General features: G+C 41.6%; 1 long non-coding RNA gene and 1 other non-coding gene across 2 annotated transcripts; one reads left to right on the top strand and one right to left on the bottom strand.

Moving 5' to 3' along the window:
• Positions 1-343: 343 nt before the first annotated feature.
• Positions 344-1,573, bottom strand: LOC149384886 (uncharacterized). The gene is made up of 4 exons (XR_016301474.1): positions 1,456-1,573; positions 1,215-1,354; positions 1,032-1,132; positions 344-950 (listed from the first exon to the last, which is right to left on the bottom strand). It is a non-coding gene; the product is annotated as an uncharacterized LOC149384886 (long non-coding RNA).
• Positions 1,574-4,593: 3,020 nt separating this feature from the next.
• LOC149384885 (small nucleolar RNA SNORD96 family) lies at positions 4,594-4,687 on the top strand. The gene has a single exon (XR_016301525.1). It is a non-coding gene; the product is annotated as a small nucleolar RNA SNORD96 family (small nucleolar RNA).
• Positions 4,688-6,741: the final 2,054 nt, after the last annotated feature.

Raw genomic sequence — 6,741 nt, 5'->3', positions numbered from 1 at the left:
TGAGGATTGGTGGGCTATGAAGGATTAAGCTGTTAGAGATGTTGCTCAGCAAGGTTCCTGATGCCTTAACATTCGCACCGAAGCACAAATCGAACAGTTATGACAGCACAAAGAATGGCTAAAACCAAACATTATGTTGTTGATTGCAAAGCCTTTTTTCTCGCTCATATGCTCCGTTCTTCGTCTCCTCGGAAAACCGCACCCTTAGTTTTTTTATCTTTTTATTTTTCAATCTGGTTTGGCTTGTGGCTAGTGATGAACAATGAGCAACATTGTAACTAAACAAAAGAAAGAGTGTCAAAAGGATTAGTCTCCAACTCCATGAAAGGGATCCTAATGCCCCTACTCATCAACCAGAACGGAAAATTAAAAAGTGCAATTAGAGTTTCTTAAAAAGTGCATTTGGAAAACCAGCTAGCATAACGCCCAATATGCCACATTGAATACCATGGAAATCCTAAATGGCCCGCAGCTGCTTGTTCGAAGGTGAGGAATGTAAATTCTGGAAAAACAAAAGTCAACCACTGATATATTACTTTGGCTGTTAGCAGGGACTGGTATCGTGTCCTGAGTCTTTCCGTCATTATTAGTATGATGTAGTCTTGGCTCCAATCGATACTCAGTCAATGACTAAGACCCGATTGACTCGCTAAAGACCCAAGACTGAGACCCAATTGACCCGCGAAAGACCCACGATGTGATCCGATTGACCCGCGAAAGACCCACGATGGAGCTCCGATTGCACCGTAATGGACCTGAACAAAAATCGGACGAAGTGGAGTGAAGTTGATATTCCAAGGCAGCTCTTGTGGCCTCGATCACAGCTTGGCCTGTGACATAGTGGCATGCAAACTCCGGCCCCGCCTATGAACTCCGGACCCCAAATCGAACTCAACTTTTGTCATTGAATCCGCAAGAGAATTTTGTCCAGCACCACCCCAAAGCTCCTCCTGCAATTAAATTGATCGATGACCCACGCATAAGTTTACACACAGTTTGTTGAACTTGACTAGTCTTCATTAGAGAAGTACCTCAAACATTAAGTCCTGAAATGATGACTGTTAGTCTGCCGCTGTGCTGCAAAAATCATAGAGGTCCTCAACTTTATAATGTTATGTCCGATCATGTCAATCTGTTGCATAAAGAAAGCCGAGCGGAAATTACAGAGTCAAATCTTATGCTACGAGAATTACTTTATAATGTTATGTCCATACATGGGAATAAGCGGAACCAACTTTATGTCTGAATGACGAAAAATCTTCCACCTCCAAACACGAGAATCATACCCCGTCGCGAATCATGATTTAATCCAGTCCGTACCATGTCCTTGTTGGATTTTATAATTGCCATGTCTCTGTTAAAAAAAACCAAGGAAAAGGGAGTTTTTTTTAGTTATAGCAGATAGATAACAGAGATTATCATGCATAAATAGACCCTAAAGATCAACATATTCACCTTAAGATAATCGCAGAATAGATTTTTCGTTCCAGTTACTACAGAGACTAAGGGAACTGCAAATTATATCCCGTGATCTAAAGGTAGCTGTGATCTAGAAAATCCTTATGGCCCATCGATCAATCTGAAAATAGAACAGCAAGTTATTTCCTATCATTTTTTTAGTTTCCACTCAAATAAGGAACATATCTCATATCCTTCAAATTCAGCAGTGCGTTGTTGATTGCACGACCTTTTTGCTTGCTTATATAGTTTTTAGAAAATTGACTGATTTGAGATACTTAAATGACTCGCATCGGCGTCGTTGTTTTTACCACTTTGGATAGCCATGGATCAGCATTCATTGTGTTGTCGTGTGTGGAATACCGATTCTTTCAGGACTGAATGGCTTTTCTAAGCCTTGTTGACATATTTTGCAATTCTGAGATGTTACCACTCTTCGTAGAATTTTATGCTAAAGAGGGCCAATCAATTGTTTTATAATATATTTTATAAATACCAATTTCAAAGGAAGCGAAACCGGTTATCGATCACATGACCGTATGTTTATGCGATAAACCGCCTATTGTTTGCACAAAAATGTTTCTTAATCAATATCTTCTAGCGAGCTATGCAACACCCTGAAAAGATCCATGATGGAGGCTCGATTGACCCGATAAAGACCCACGACCGAGACCCGATTGATCCGATAAAGACCCATGACCGAGACCCAATTAACCCGTGAAAGACCCATGGTCGAGCCACGGTTGACCTACGAAAGACCCACGACCGAGACCCGATTGACCTATGAAAGACCCACGACCGAGACCGGATTGACCTATGAAAGACCCACTACCGAGCCTCAATTGACCTGCGATGGACCCCCGAACAAAATCCACGACTGCTACGCCCCAGGGGTGGCCGAGGAATTTACCGTCTAAAAACACAACTTTCGGGTAAGAATTGCGCTTTTTTAAGCTTTGTTGACATATTCTGCAATTTTGGGGTATTAACTCTCGAGGACAGTTGTTATTGATCAACTTAGTTATTTTCGGCCTGAATTGTAAGAAGTTCAGTATGTGACACAACATAAAAAAAAAGGATATTCACGTGTCCTCGGTATCAGGGTCAAATGACAATCTGAGGTGAACTACGAGAAAATGGAGATAGTTCATGTGTTTACGGAGATATGCCGATTCAACAACGATGTAGAAGCTTTCAAGGATCACAGTGCTCACTAGGTTGGTCAGTGAGAAGGATGGTGACGTGGAAGAGTCGGCTAAAACTTTAGAAAGCGATGATGTTGACGACAAACCTGAATCGAATGAGCCACCACGTCCAAAGGAACCAAGATGTGTGGTTTCAGAGAGCTGTCCCATTGAAACAGAAAATAAAGATGCAACTAAGAAGCAGAAAATATCGTAGATTTGGTGTCCGAAATCTTGCATTCAAAAGAGTTTGAAAACGTTTACGAACGGACATGAGCTATTTGTCATAATCCCAGTAAACCCAAAGAACAAGTTGCAGATCATGAAAATGTCTGACAGAATGACCTACCAAGTATGAGTCAGAGGTAAGGTACGAATTCAGAGCTCTCAGCACTCTCTTTAGGGCTGCAAGTGTAACCTCAAAACTAAAATATGTTAAAAAGGCAAAGGTTGAAGATACGATAACTTACTGAGGAAGTTATGGAGCTCGCCCAACTCACGAGGTTGGCTTCGATTTCCAGTGAAGAAAAGTCAATCCACTGCCCTGGCGAAATAAGAGAAAAATAGAAAAGTCTAAACCAGGAACAAGTAACACGACGAAAAGAAAGACTGAACTCTATTAACATAAACCCTTTATTCAATCAAACAAAAAAAAAGGAGGACGGGACAAGAAGTTTACATAATGAATGGCATAACCACAGAGACCGCTATCAGGCTTCAAGCGGGATGACATCATCTTTGACATCTCCCTCGCGGTGTCAAAATCAACTGATTGAGAAGGACCAGCTTCTTTTAGTTTCTCAACACTGGCGCTGCACAACTACGATTATAATAAATATATAAATAAAAACAATATTTTTTTTATATATCAACACGCTTAGCTTCACGCAATACCATGCGAGAAAACATTCTACAAATTAATACAAGTAGATAGTAGATTTGGGAAAAGTACATGAATATTTGTTCGAGAGAGCTAATCGATATTTTGAAAGAATACGTGTGCTTTGGTCTCAAGCATAACGTTTGCTTGATCCTCAAAAGATGTGAAAACTCCCTCGAGACCATGATGGCTTCTGATACCACTGCCGATTGGATTAAGATCTCGGAGAAAGTTTCTGATGCCTTAAAGCTCGCACGGAAGTAAAAACGAATAGTTATGACTGTGCAGAGAATGGCTAAAACTTAGCGTTTTATAGTTTATTGCAAGGCTTGCTTGCTTATATGTTCTGATCTTTCGGCTCCTCGGAAAACTGCGCTGTTTTTTTTCAATCTGGTTTAGCTTGTGGCTACTATAATCCCATTATTTAATGAACGGCGCTGTACCTTAAAAAAAAGTGTCTCCGTCTACATGAAAGGGATCCCAATATCCCTTAAATTTAGCAACCAGAACGGAGACCTAAAAAAGAAAAAGAGAAGAAGTTCCAACTGTTTTTTTTTTTCTCCAGTGAACTGTAAGGGAAATAAAATTAGGGACATGTGAGTCCATTTAACCAACAGAGTTATAGAAAAGGTTTGAATCATGCAAAAGCTGGTATATTGTACATTTAGGCCATCTTTAACACAAAATGGCGTATATTTTGAACTGAATCTCCGACTCAACAAGATGGGTTTAGCCAATAAAAAATCTATATAAACTGTTGGATTAAATCACAGTTTCGTAAGGTTCGAAATTATGCCAAAAACTGGTGGATTTCTACTTCCAGACCATGTGTGTGTGTGTGTACGCGGATGACGCGAAAGACATAAGATTTCCAATTTTTGCTTACTTCTTAAAAGACAATGAAAGAGATCCTAAACATCCTTGGCTAAAGTCAACAAACAAATTGGAAAAAGATAAAGATTCTGACAAACTCAAGTTGTTTCACAGATCATTAGATTGGGTTGAACCATCTACGTATAATCTAAGTATAAAATTAGAACTTCTATAGCGATTGAAGAACATCATCGTTTAATATCGTGAGGATAAAACAGTCTAAAAACACCATCTTTCGGGACTGAATAGCTTTTTAAGCTTTGTTGACATCTATTATGCAATTTTGAGGTATTAGCACTCTTGGTTGGGACAGAGTTTTGATGATTGATCAGTATCAAACGAAAAATGATCAACCATATTTGTTATGTTTGTCTCCTTCAGCCACCTCAGAATTGGAAACATAAACGTATTCTAAAAAGTGCAATACGATTCAGGTTAAGCGATAATCTGAGTGTCATATGCAACAAGAGTTACAAATAATCAAAGGACATGACAGATTCTAATATCCTTTCATTAAAGTCGTTTACCAGAATGGAAGAAGAAAAAAAAAAAGCTGTTTTCCATTACCATCTTAACAAACTCGAGTAGTTTTGCAAGGTTTGAATGGTGTTAAGTTTAATACGGGACCAAAAAAAGCCTGTCCGCATGGCAAGGAACGATCAATCTGACTATCATTACTATGTGTAACAATATGTACAAAGTGCAACAAAGCTGTAAATTTTGGTAAAATGTTCAACGTAGTAATTGATATGTACAAAAAATGCAATGAAAGAGATCCTAAAGCTTTCAACCTTCCCGGCCCTGCAGAGGCCGTTGAGCAGCAAGTTGAACGCCACGTTGACTCCTCCGTCATGTCAACGAATAGCCCCGTCACACGGTCGATCGTACGTGATCTTGTCCAAAGGACATCCGCGTCGTTCACGAGCACCATGTCGTTCACGAGCCTCTTTGATCTCGCCTCTCTTCAAGAGATCGGTTATCAGCGTATTCGCGAGAACGACCTCCGAGAGCATATTGCGCAAGAGTCCCAAGGCCTCGTCGATCCTGTCAGCGCTGCAGAGTCCAAATATGAGCATTGTGAACGTGTATACGTTGGGTTTACAGCCCAGCGCATCTCGAAAGCCCTATTCATGTTCCCGACGAATATCAGGCTTCCATTTCTTTCAAGAGATGAGGCAGTTGCAGATAGCGTCGATCAGCATGGTGTACGTCACCACGTTCGGCTTCGTTCCTTCCTTATCGCTCACTAAAGAACAAGCCGAGTGAATCAGCGTGTTGTACGTGAAGATGTCAGGTCGAGACCCGACTTGAGCCATCTCGCCGTGGAAAATCTCCTCCGCTTCTTCGAGCCGGCCCTTGGTCACGTACCCGTGGATCACCGTGTTGAAGAGGATCTCGTGTTGTACGACGTCTCGGAAATTCCAAATCTCCGGCCAACAGCCCATCAATTGCATCTCCTCGAAGAGCCTCACGGCCTCGTTGACATCGCTCTTCGACTGAGCGTGGATGAGAGTGTGGTAGATCTCTGTGCTCGGGACACAAGCGTGGATGAGAGTGTAGACAAGCCCTCGCTCAGCATTTCATCGATGAGCTCGGGACACAAGCGTGGATGAGAGTGTAGACAAGCCCTCGCTCAGCATTTCATCGAACACACGGCGAGCGACCATCGGACAGTCGCCGGAAACTCAGAGCGTAAGAGTAAACGGTCTTCATGTCAGAGAGAATTCGAGTCGCTTTCCCGGGAAACCCAGCTCGGCCGTAATATTTGATGATGGAGATGAATGTGCCTTCCCTGAAGATCACACCTTAATCTCTCATCCGACCAGCATAGCTTCGATGGCTTTGAATAGCTCCTCTGCGAACCAGCCCACTCGAAAACTATTGATCGAGGTCAGAATGACCAATGAGAGCATGAGAACCTCGCAGAGCTGAATTGGGGACATTTGGACCCCTCTTCTCCGAAGCTCTATTAGATCAAAAGGCTTGATCAATCTTTCCCATTCATTCTCGGATTTTGGCTCGCGTGCTTTGTTTTCAAGGCTATCATTACCCGACGAATCATTGGCTGAGAAAATCCCCGAACTCAGGTTTCTGAACAGGTCTTTCAAGCTTTTGCTCGCGTTGATACAAAGTTGTGATCGTTTTAGCATTACTATAAATGTGTAGCTCAGGATTTTTGTATTACATTAAGAGGACTGAGCAAAATGAATTGTTTTCGGTTCGAAAAGACTTACAAAGATTTGGCTGGAAAGTTCAGTATGGCTCGTTTCTTTCAGGTATATCCTTAGAGTCGGTCCATAGAGTACACTGCCGTTTTATCGTACACTTCCGTTGCCAAAAAAATAT

The sequence above is a fragment of the Urtica dioica genome, chromosome 9, assembly GCF_054948205.1.
Source record: "Urtica dioica subsp. dioica isolate 48M chromosome 9, U.dioica_male_clone48M_v1_H2, whole genome shotgun sequence".
Classification (NCBI taxonomy): domain Eukaryota; kingdom Viridiplantae; phylum Streptophyta; class Magnoliopsida; order Rosales; family Urticaceae; genus Urtica; species Urtica dioica.
This window is presented reverse-complemented; position numbering and strand designations above follow the sequence as displayed.